Consider the following 13256-nt stretch of genomic DNA (forward strand, 5'->3'; position numbering starts at 1 on the left):
GAAATAAGTCACACACATTTTTTACAGTGAAGGCAATTAACCACTTGGACAACTAACCTAGGTTATAGTTACAGTTGCGCCCCCACCGCCAGACTAGCGGCCAGCTGTTGGCCCCCAGGATCCCCAAGAACAGTCATTCCAGGGCCCCAGGAGAAGCTAAGATTTAGTCAGGGGTATTTATAGTAAAAGTCATGGATAGGTCATGGGCCGTGAATCTTTGTTTATTGTCCATGACTTTTATTGAAAATACCCCTGACTAAATCTTAGCCTTACTTATAGTGGATTCTCCATCACTTGAGTCTGGATATCTTTCTGAAAGATTTGCTAAGCTCAGTCAGAAGTTATGGACTTGATGCCAAAATTACCTGGTGAAAATCTATGACCTGTGTTACAGAAGGAGAGGAGGTCAGATATAATGGTCACTTCTGGATTTAAAAATCTATGAATCTACATTATGGGTCAATAAAAGGGCTTTCTAATCTCACTGAAGGTGTTGTAATGAACTCGAGCGAACAGAAGAGGGCTCAATTTGAACGTATATTTGGAAGAATCCAGGGTAGTACTAAACAAATACAATATGTTCTGTTGGTGTTACACAAGCCTAACTTAAATTGTACTGCAACTGAGAGCCCTGAGATCTTCTGAGCTGCCTGTTTGCTATTAAACTTTCCATACAAAATCACTGCTCTGGCTATTATTATTTTGTGTTTAAAAAAAGTCAGGGTTAGAGGTTAGAAGCTTTGGAATAAAACATGCAAGATCTGGCTCAACTAGGCCAGTAAAAAAAGCGCACAAAAATGTAAAGTTTCTGTTTTTACCATTCATATTTGATTCTGCCATCCTTTATTAAATAGTTTTTCCCAGATTTTAGCTGCCACAGTTATGGCAGCTGACTTATGCTCTCTCCTTCTCTATGCATCCAAATTTTTCCCTGTTTTACTAAAGCAGGGAAGAACCCAGGGGAAGCGGATATTTCAAAATGGTTTGGGTTGTATCTTTTCAGGCATAAGTAGGGTTTAATGGATGTGCATTAGCTCAGGCTTGCAATCTCAGACTGTAAACTTTACAGAAAAGGGGACCATGCCTTCCCTTATTTTTGCATAGTTCCAAGTAAAACAGGGCCTGATCCTGATTGGCGCCTTTGGAACTACTGCACTGTACATAATAAATAGTAATTGCCATAAAAATGTTCCAGCCCAGGGGCAAAACCTTTACCATGATGATGATAATGAAAAACAAATCATGTTTTACTCACCCATCAAAGAAATAACCTAACTGGGGGAGCAGAATTTTACAAGTCTTCTTGAGCTTCAGCATATGCATCTGTGCTTTATTTTCCAGGTGCAGAAGATCTGGGAAGTCTTCCATAGCTGTCCACCCTCTTATGACTTTCTGCTGAGTGGAGATCTCATCCTACATTTTCAGCCACAAGAAAGGAACAGTGTCTTCATGCAGAAGAGAGTGACAAGGTGAATAAGGAAGACAATCTTTTTGCAACTATGTCTAGAACGCACTGACTTGGGAACAGCTGGGTGCTTCCATGTAATGAAGGTATAGTGTTCAAAAAAACAAAACAAAAAAAAAACTGCAATCAGAAGCAAAGAGTTATTTTTAGCATGAATAATTATAGACAGGTTCTTGAACATATATTGGAAAAGAAAATTATCCCAATACAATACAAACATTAAAACAAACTAAAATCTTCCCTTGACCATCTCCAACAGACAACTCCATCTGTTAAGCATCACCAAGGTTCTAGTATAATTTTGTTTGGCCTTAAATTTAAGACCACCTCTAGCAGGCAACTGTATTATACTGGTGGCTTTAGACAGATGTCACTATAAATGGTTTTCTTCAGGAATATTCTTTTGTCAAGAAATATAAAGCTACCTTTAAGCAGCAAGCAATGTATTCATTTACAGGCCCTTTAGGAGGGAAATCTTATAACAAGGGGATCTTCGGATTGCAGTTTATTATTATTAGTGCAGATTATTATTTCACAGTCTTATTCCCTTTTGAAAAAATCAGCTGGGCAGAAATTATTAATGATAGTTAATGATCTTAGCTCTTTTCTTTTTTTCTTCTTGAACAACTTCTGTTAGTGAAAAAGCAAGGTCAATGTATTACTGAAGGAAGAGCTACTATTTTCATTCAGGTCAATGCTGCAAGGTAAAGAGCAAGAAAAGATGAATTTGTTATGCTTTTTACATGCTGTGCTTGGCAAGTGGGTTATCTTTTATTTATAGTAATTGGTGCTGTTGAAAAAACCCCAGCTGCAGGCACAAAGGCAGAGAATGGCAGGGCTGCAGGCATTGGTTGAGATGGGCCTACGCCCCAGACTTTGAATCTCAGCTAAGATCAGAATTTCTGCCCCATTTGATGCTGTTTGGATGTGGGCTTTTGGTTCAACTGATTACAGAGATAGGGCACGAACTGCAAAGTTTTGATCCAGATTTGGATGTAAACTTACCCAAATTTCAAAAATGTTTGGATAAAAGATTTTGGTTCAAGATTATCTCTGACCTTTAGTGGGAGCTCTAAATTCATATCAGTACTGGGGAAAATGTTTACTTGAGACCAGATTTTGCTCCCCGATGTTTATGTATAACTGCCATTGCCCACATTGGGTATTGCAAGGGACCCTCCCTAGGATCCCAATATTTTTTTCAGATGAGTGTCCCAGAAATATAAAAAGAAATAAGTCTATGTGTAGTACAACTATGGATTTTCTATAAACCCATGTTACAAATGTAGGATGTATAGAAAACAGCCAGATGTACAATCTCAGATTCTATTTTGAGGAACCACAAAGAACTTGACATTTTTTTCCCCTACAGCATATCAGCCTCAGCACATCAAAAAGAGACAAATGATGCTAGAACTGAAAACGGCATGGGGAGGATTTCTTTCTGACATTTTACTACTTAATACTTGCTGTGCACGTGCAAAGGGGAAAGATTAAGGGAAGTACAATTTGTGTGACATAACAGAGGTGGGAAGTCTGTGTGGCTTAAGGAGCTGGTGAGTGTGGTAGATATGGGTTTGAAAGATTTGTAGCCCACATCTTGGGTCTGAAATTCCTTATCAGTGCCGAGTTTTGCTTAGTTAGGCTAACAGGTAGGGATGGAGTTTGAGGCAGATAGATTGAGTAACTGTTTATCCAGCCATTGGGATGAATGTTGCGGCTGAGCGATGGTAGAAGTGGTAAATAAGGTCAAGCAGCATGAGTAGCTCCAGATGGAAGTAACATTTTTGAGCAGAAGGTAGTACAGTAATGGCCTTGGACAGAATCCTGTGGTAGAAAGAGTATCATAGGGGAGGAGGACAGAATATATGGTTGCATATGGCATTGCACATGGGGCCTTTCTTCCCCGTGCTTGGATAGTTCCAGATGCCTCCTGCACAATGGCTGAGAGCTCTCATTTGGTGCAATGCACACACCGACACAGGCAACTTGGAAACCAAATTTCTGTCTGAAAATTTTGTACCTACTATAGTCACTGATGGTCCCTTGTAATACGGAACTGAAAGAAGTTAGCAAAACAATTATTTCTCTATTTTTCCAGTTTGTTTACTTTATGCAACTGACAGCACAGTCATTTCCCTGTATAGTCAGTTAGTTTCGCTTTGCTAAAAATATTCCTATAAACTTCAGTAGGCCCTCACTGCTTTTTAAAGAGATTAAGAAAAAAACCCCCAGCAACACTGAACAAACTACTTAAAGGGAGCTGTATTAGAAAATAGACCTTTTAAAAAAATGTGTCCCTTTAAAGCACAATCTCAACCATATTTTCTTAAATTACAAAAAAAATCCCTTTTAGTTTGAAACTTTGTTTGCTAAGTTCAGGCTAGAGATTTTTTGAATCAGAAGAGTGAAGCCTTCAGAATTGGTTAGGTATGAAAGATGACACACCCTTAGCTACAGAGTGGCACTGCTACAGTACCTAGTCATTTAACATTGTATTAGCATAGTAGGTATTAGATGATGTTCTATGTGCCATAGTCTTGCTCAGCACTGTAAACAGGCATCATCCTTCCCTAATATGTTTACAAGCTGCAAAATCAGCTCCTTCATATGCAACTGTATTTTATCTAGCTGTGAACAGTTTGAAAAAAAGTCCTGTATACATTCTGTTCTCTGGATGTGAACTTGACCCTTATGCCAACACATGGCCCATGGGCCACTTAAATCCCACTTAAGACTTCAAGGGCTATGTACCACTTAAGTCCCATTTAAACCCTCAAGGGCTTAAGTGGATTTAAGTGACATGTAAGCCTTGTGTTGGCCTTCTGCACAGGGTTGAATTTCAAACTCTCTGAATAGCATTGAATTGCATGGAGGCTTCATGCAGGAGTTGTGACTTGGTCAGGCTTCCTACATATGCATCTGCACATACACATAGGCATAACATACAAACCATACCCTTTGGCATTTTGGAGATGGCCAATCACAGCTGGCTCCCAAGTGGTTTTCAGCAAAGCCAAACTGGGCAGTTTGGGGCGCTTCTGTCATGCACTGTTGCAACAGCACAGATCTGTGTGTATTGGTTTTCTGGAGCATGCAAAGTATGCCAGAATATGGCCCTATATGTTGTATATGATGGAGAAAGTTCTGTACTGGCTTCTGCTCTGTGCAAACCTATTGAAGTCAATATCGTTGTGTAAGGTACAAATGAATGTGGTATTCAGCCCTAGGTTTTTACCACATTTTTGTACAATACAATTTTTTAAATCCTTTAAAACAAAGGATAATAAAATAAAAATTCTCTTGAATAGGGCATAGCATTATAAAAAAAACTGCTCCAAAATACAAGGAAAACAAAATTGATCCTACATGCAGGAAAATCCCAGGGTAATCTTTAATCTCAGATGTTTAAAGTCACTTAATCTGTATTTGTAAAGCACCTAGGATTATTTGGTTGATATGTGCTATGTAAATATTAGTACAGTGCAATCCTGATTACCCAACTACTCATCTATCTCAGTCTCTTTTTCTTTGGAATGCTCCTTGTGTCTTCCCATTCTGCTGAATGTCTGTCCATTAATTCCTGGTTATCCAAACACAGTTGTCTTGGCCTAAGTGATTTAACTAATCAGGTTACTCATCTATTATTAATTGATATTTTGAATAAAAAGGTTGCCATATTATCACATAACTCATCTCTGTTATGCTCACTGGTTCTCTGCCAGGAATTCGCATAGTAGCTGACATTTTATATAGCAACAGCAATACTTCTGGCACGCTCTGTTACATGGGAAGTCTCCAAGCACTGGAAATTGTGTGCATATCTCCTAGCTGGGTAGTGTACTGTTCCTGCTGAGGAACAATGTGAAGGCTACTTCACTCATCTTCTGCCTTGTGGGGTTTAGAGAGGAAAGTAGGTGGGTCTAAGGTGAAGGGGGCATGATGAACACTATGGTCTTCTGGAGAGGAGGATGCTGTGTTGCTGCTGCAGATGTTGGCCTGAGTAACTGACTTTTGTTCCTCCTTGGAGTAAATAACTTGTCAGCTGACCAACCTTCTTTACTTTCAGGCACTTTCTACAGTCTCAGCTTCCCAGGTTTCGCACCTCCCATTACCTTTTCGATGCTACTCTTCATACATAACCCTCTCTGCTCAACGTCTCTTCTACCTCATCAGCTGCAAACCATCCACTCTGCTGCAAATTGACGCTCCTTTAGTAGAATCAGTAACAAAGCCTGCTCTCCCCAGCCAGCCTTACAATACCCCTATTTCTACTCAAATGTCCAATCCCCTATCCCATCTTCAGTTCCCACACAACTACTTTCACTTCCTTCATGTCAGCATTAGATTCCTAGGCCCAGATCCTCCAAGGTATTTCAGCGCCTAACTCCAATTTCAATGGGCCCTTAACTCCCAGTCTGATTTGTCCCCACCTTTAGTATCTACCTCTGTCCTCTTCCTCAACCACAAGATATGGATGGACATAGGGCTCTCCTCCTGCTCTATTCACATATTCTGAGTAGGAAGGGGAGCACAAGAAGTTTCCATGTCTCCTGGGCCACTAAGTTCTGTTCTTTTGGCCTTGACCAGTTCCAGTCTTTCAGCAGACAAAGGTTTACCATTCTAAATTTGATAGACTAATGCAGAATAAAATGGAAAATGTAGAACATTTTTCACAGAATGACAGTAGTAGAATCTTGAAATCTTACAAAAAATGCCATGGAAAGCTTCAGGAAAAGAAAAATTGCCCTGTGGCCATTAAAAGCTTTAATGGCACAAAATGAAAAGTATGTCCATCTGGTAAGTGTAATGGAAAAAAGAGATAATATCAAAGCATGACAGTGTACTTTATATGTGCTTCTCTGACCAGAAACATGTGTCTGGAAGGACAAGGACAAAACTGATTGTTATAAATAATGACTTTGAGTTGAGTGCAAGGAAATGAATCCAGCCTTTATTTCATCTCTGACTCCTTAATAAAGTGTTAAGGAGAAGTCAATTAAATTGACCAGTGCAAAAAGGTAAATCTTGAAGGGTCATTAAGGTAATAAAAAACTCCATTAAGAACCAGGTTATGCTATGCTTACTCATATTGGGTAGTGCCTCTGTGAACATTTTCTTTGATTTCCATTGAACTGTTTGTAGAGTAATCTTCGTGAAAAGATGTGACAGAATTGGGCCCCAGTTGTTTGTCACAAATTCTGTCCCTCTTTTAAGGTATGTCTACAATAAAGCTGGAATGTATAAATTTTAGCTCAAAGAGACATACCAGTGCTAGCTCTGACTGAGCTAACATGCTAAAAATAGAGTGCAGCCATTGTGGCGCAAGCAGTGGGAGGGGCTAGCCACCCTGAGGACGTACCCATCCAAGACACAATCCTGGTTGGGTTATTCAGTTCTACAGTACTTTTATGCCTAGTCAAGTCCATCCACATTTAAGAGAATCTTTGTGTGCTTGTACACATATATATTCACATACATAATGCAAGATTTGGTTGTTATGGGAAAGTGTCTCTCTCTTTTATTCACCATAGAATTCACTCAGTATCTTATCTCAGATCAGCAAGACTGAGCCAAGGATTTAATCCCGTGCTACTCTATGACAAGAGTCTTTTAATCTCCCAGTGATTCCAGGTCAGACTGATAATGATCAAAAACCATTGCCACCTGATAGTTATTCAGTGGCCCATCCTGGTTGCTTCAGTACTGTTCACATTGCACAAGTTTTCCCGTCACAAAAATAATCATGTCCAGAACTGGCATCAGTGCTGACAGTCACAGTACAGAGGTCAAGGAATGAATGGGCATGGAGAGGAGCTATCCTCTTGTCTCTGGCAATGATGTCTTCTGGTCTGTGGTAATGAGTGGGATGGGATGGAAGAAGCATGCGTTGCATGTCTTGTACCTTCTCTCTCCAGTATTTAGAGTCTTATCTGTCTATGAATTAACGTGACTTCATCACTGTGGTGTCTAAGACCCTCACAGTCATTAATTAATTTGTCCTCAAAATACTCCTGTTAGATAGGGAAGTGCTGTTATCCAAACTTTACTGATGGGAAACAGAGAGATTCCTGTGGCTTGCCCCAAATCAGACTGGAAGTCAGTGGCAAAGTTGGGAATTCAATCAAATTTCCCGAAACTCAATCTAGTGTCTTAACGACCAACCATCATCCCTCAAATCTGCAACCTGTCACAAGCACTATATGCACAGGGAAAAGATGTGTAATGTGCTACCAAATTTAAACTTTAGTATTGTATTAGAAACTCAGGGTCAGATTCTTAGCTGTACCAAGTTTACACTTAGAACAACAAAGGAAAGCAGGAGCCTTTCTGCTCCTCTACCAATGGGGAGGGGAGGGATGCAGAGCAGCCCTTAGGCTGGCTACAGGAGCCCCACAGGTACTGCTGCACTGGTAAGAGATCACTTTCTGCCCCGACATACACCTTATATAGAGGTAGGGAATGTCACAGAGTCCCGGGCGATGCTCTGGAACTGCTCCCCACAAAGCCAGTTAGGACTTTGGGGAGCCTCTTCTCCCTTGGAGCAGACTGTCTTCAGGGCAAGAAGCTCACACAGTTTCACCTTCCTGGGGCTGACCTTGGAGTACTCAGCATATGCCCCTCCACGCGCTTCCCACAGCGAGTCTGCCCAGGCGGGGTCCTGGGGAAGCCACAGGGTCCTGCACCCCCACTTCGCATTCAGACGTGACTCTTAGCCAGCCAGTAAAACAGAGGTTTATTAGATGACAGGAACATGGTCTAAAACAAAGCTTGTAGGTACAGAGAACAGGACCCCTCCACCGGGTCCATTCTGGGGCCCAGTGAGCCAGACAACCCCGTCTGCCCTCACTTCCCATCCCCAGCCAGCTCCAAACTACAACCCCCTCCAGCCCCTCCTGTCTGGCCTTTGTCTCTTTCCGGGCCAGGAGGTCACCTGATCTCTTTGTTCACCGTTAGCTATTCCCTTGCAGGGGGGAAGGCCCCAGCTATTTATTGCAAGGATACAGAGGGTTGGCCATTTATGCACACTGGAGACTTTAAAAATGCATAGGGGAAACTGAGGCACCCACACACTATTCAGAGGGAACATTAAGCACAGTCCCACTTCGGCACAGGGAATGGGTGGCATAGAGGTGGCTGTCAAGGGAATCCTTTAAAGCAACTTTCTGCCTACTTCTTGTTATTAACACAGCACAAAGTAAACTGAGATAGGTCCAAGAATTTGGCTCCAAATAGTGGGGAGGGATAACTCAGTGGTTTGAGCATTGGCCTGCTAAACCCAGGATTGTAAATTCAGTCCTTGAGGGGGCCATTTAGGGATTTGGGGCAAAAATCTGGTTGGGGATTAGGCCTGCTTTGAGCAGAGGGTTGAACTAGATAAGCTCCTGAGGTCCCTTCCAACCTTGATATTCTATGTAAAATATTATACAGCAGATTATAATTATTATCAGGTTCATTTGAGTTCTATCCTTTATGGTATGATAAGTGACAGAGCTATAAAAATGATGTCAGAATCTGTGAAATGACTGAGGAAATACATTCCTACAGGCTACAGTATTGACCTCTGTAAAGTGTATATGATTGATCATGTTACCCTCTGGGCCCGAGAAGCTTACAAAGGATGTAATCCCTAGTAATGTTACACAAAAACAAAGGTTGCATAGGGTAACACCAACATACAGTAATGGGAGTTTAGACTGAGGAGTCCAACAAGTACCTGCGTTATAGTGAACCACACAAAATACTGCACTGGGAACATATCCTTTTTTTTCATTAGTGCTACTTTATAGTATGTTTGTTCAGGAGTTATTTTATCACAAAGCTGATTAAATGTTCCTTATTGTATATAACAAATGTCATCACCATTGACATATTTACCTTAAGGATGTAGGATAATCCAAGTTAGTTTTGTTCCTCTCGGTCTCAGAGCTAATATCCATTGAAGGGAGAGGAACTTGGCAGTCTCCCACCGCCAACCCGCTTTCTCATTTCACACCTCTTGCTCTCAAAGATCTGAGGGGAAATATCAATGGCTTCTATACCACAGTGACTGATCTCCTTTGATGTACATTGGTCATGTACAAAATAGTCCAAGAAAACAAAAAGACAATCAGTGTTCTCCCTTTCTCTCCACCTCCCCCTGCCCCAGGTGTCTAAACCTGTTAAAGGCAAAACAACATCGTATTAAACAAAAGCCTCCTTTGCAGAGCTAATCCTTAATGGGTAAGTTTTAACAGGCCTCCTGTATTTTATTAACACTGCAGATGCATTTTGATGAACATGATATGTATTTAATGAACCTGTCTGTCCTTTGAAAGGGTCATTGTTGGGTATATTTTCTTTGTTGGGTCACTAGAAATTTCTTTCCAGACATTCCTTCCCCAGATAGTCATTTTAAAAAGTGGCATTGTTAAAATCAGGACATTTTTCTAACACCACAGTGGTAGGATTGCCTTCAAATATCTCTTGCATCAAGTGGCCAGAGTGAAAGAATGAAGGGAAATGGAATGAATGGAATTATTGTCTGTATCAGATTAACAACTGACTGAGGCGAAATGGGCTAAGTGGCATGAACTGATACAAAATAAATCATTGATGTAGGAGAGTTTTTTGTAGGGGCCCATGGGAGATGATTCCCATTGACTTCTTCTTTGACACTTGCAGCCATAACATTTATAATAACAATAACATTTACTTCATCAACTGTGCTATATCCCCTTATCTTGTATATTTATGTCACCCTGTCTTCTCATACTTAAAGTAGGAAAATCCCTTGCACTGTCAAAAGTTCTGTATTTCTTTAATAAAAAGTTAGTAACTTTAAAGTTTTATTGCATGGTTCAGCTGTGTGATTCAAAGACATTTTTTAAGACCCTTGAGCCTTCACCAGTTATTTTATGTGCCTGTTAATAGCTTGCAGTCAGATTACCTTCGTCTGTGTTCTCATCTGATCTTTCCAGAAAGGTAAAGTTGGACTAGGTCGCTACTTGGATAGGGGACCATACAAGGAAAAACAAGGAAGGTTTTAATGATTTAGTAGATGGCAATCTTCCCTGGGAATCGTTGTTCTCTCAGAGTATATCTACACAGCGATAAAAAACCCACAGCTGGCCAGGGTCAGCTGACTCAGGCTTGTTGGGCTTGGGCTCTCGAACTGAAAAATTGTTCAGACATTTGGGCTTGGGCTGGAGCCCTAATGCTGGGAACCTGCAAGGGTGGAGTGTCCCAGAGCTCAGGCTCCAGCCTCAGACCGAACAGCTACATAGCAAATTTTTAGCCCCACAGTGCAAACCCCACGAGCCCAGTCAGCTGACCTGCGCAGCCATGGCTGTGCTACAGATCTTTCATCCCTGTGTAGATGTACCCTCAGGGTAGTATTGGTGCAGCGTGCTGCAAGGGGGATATCAATTTTCAGATAAAACATAAATCCAAAGCCCTAACTAGAGTTGAAGAAACCTTTTGGTTAAGTATAACTCCCCCCCCATATTACATATGGGGAAACTGAGGCAAAGAGCAGTTGAATAATTTAAACTTTCTGGGGCAGAGACTTTCTTTTGGTTATCTGTACAGTGCTTAACACAATGAGGCTGTGGCCTTTTGATCCTACTTCAACACAAATTGGGATAATTTACCCCAAGATAATGGTAGAACTAGGAATAGAACTCAGATTACTTGAATTCCAGTCCCATAAAGACTCCAGTGGATTATGCAGCATCTCTTTTTTAGCCCAGCTGAAACTGGTTTGTATTTTCCCTGGGGAAGGGGGAGGTTAGCAAAGCCTGGCTGAAGAGGCTGACCAGCAGCAGTAAGATGCTGATGTCTTGCTCATTGGCCAGGCTGACTGCAGATCAAGTCACTTTAATAATGTTTTTTTTCTTCAGATTATTGTCTTTTTCAATACAGCATCATAAACCTTGACTGTTCTCCTTTGGACTGGTTCCTAATGCATGTTCCTTGTTTAGGAAAATCAAGTGCATTTGGAGGTAAAGTTAGCATTTTCCTAATATTTCCCTAGCTTTGTTGTTGTTAGAGCTCTGATGTGGGAAGACCTATTGGCCACAGGCATAAGCCCCCTCTTTACACACAGCTGGCAAATGAAAACAATATCAGAACATCTCCATGACACATAAGGCTTTTATATAGTGATGTTTTATACTTTACTGCAGTTTCCTTTGGAAATGCTTAAAACAACTCCATCTGTTTCCTTTTAGTGGGATTTTGTGTTCTTCAAGTCAAAAGGAGAGGACAAAACTCATTAATTTTGCATAATAATTACACTGTCCTACATAAATATCTGTTGGAGTGATTTTTTTTTTCATGGGAGATGGTGATACATAGTCTGTGCAACATAAGAAGCGTTACTGTGACAGGGACCATAGCTGTGACCCAACAAAATAGTCTCAGGATTGGCTGGTGGTTAATCCTGTGCATCGCTGTTGTGCACGACAGAGGCTAATGTTCTAAGTCAATAAGATTCTCCAGGAGCTACTTACATTTTGTTGACCTCTGTGAATTCCAGCCTTGATTTACCTTGGCCAAAAAATTGTATTTCATCTGCAAAGTCTTCATTTTAACAAAAAATAAAGTAGCATATGTGAAGCCTCATCCACCAGTCCCTCCCACCCCTTCTGAAGATTGGATCTTTAACTTGATATGACTCCTTGCTGGGGCCAGACAGGTGTTGTGTCTGTAAGGTATGCATTTTCAACAAATACACTGAGTAACACATCATAGTCTAGATGAGGTTTGCCTCTGGATGCATACAGGATACACAACATGCAAGCCCTGGGGTAAAGCAAACACTATGTTTTCCTTCATCTATACCAGAAGACAGTATAACCTCATTACCCTTCTGGGAAGGCCTGGAGGCTTTGGGCCTGATTCTCATTTATACCAAATCCCCTTTTATACTACTTTGCCAGTGTAAAGGGGCCTAAAAGAAGTTATACATTGTATTTATTTGCACTGTCAGGTCCCTTTATACCAAGAATCAGACCCTTGTTTTGTTGCTGTTTGGGTAGGAGGGCGTTTGCTGTTTTTATTTGCTCCCTCTTGGAATTTTTTGAATGTTTGTTATAATTTGTTTTTGGCCAGGGTGCCTATACATTAAAATGTATTATTATTAACAACAAATATAAGGGGAAGCTCTCATATTTCAAGGACACTGTGTTCTGTATTTTCCAACCTGTAAATAGCTTCCATCCATTTGTGTTAGCTAAATAGAGTTTGGCTAGTGTGTTATGCAAGAGTATTGCTTCAATACAGTTGTGCCTGCTCTTTGTGTTGCTAATTCCCTGCTCAGGGTGAAGCTCCTCTGCTGCCCTCTGCTGCTGAACTCACTGCACTTACATATGGGGAATGGGTCCTTGGTCCCACTCTCCAGAAGCCAGATTATTGCTCTCAATTACACAGATATGAACACTGAACAGAATGTGATCCCCCCCCCCAAGTCCTCACATGGAAAGAAGATGAAACTCAGCTTTATTCCACAGAAGGAATTACGTAACAACATAAGACTTGCCATACTGGGTCAGACCAAAGGTCCATCTAGCACAGTATCCTGTCTTCTGACAGTGACCAATGCCAGGTGGTCCACAGGCAATAAAAAGAACAGGTAATCACCAAGCAATCCATCCCTTGTCATCTGTTTCCAGCTTCCGGCAAGCAGAGGCTAGGGACACCATCCCTGCCCATCCTGGCTAATAGTCACTGATGGACCTATGCTCCATGAACTTATCTAGTTCTTTTCTGAACCCTGTTATAGTCTTGGCCTTCACAAAATACTCTGGCA

The sequence above is a fragment of the Chelonoidis abingdonii genome, chromosome 2 (genome assembly GCF_003597395.2).
Source record: "Chelonoidis abingdonii isolate Lonesome George chromosome 2, CheloAbing_2.0, whole genome shotgun sequence".
NCBI classification, from domain to species: Eukaryota; Metazoa; Chordata; order Testudines; family Testudinidae; genus Chelonoidis; species Chelonoidis abingdonii.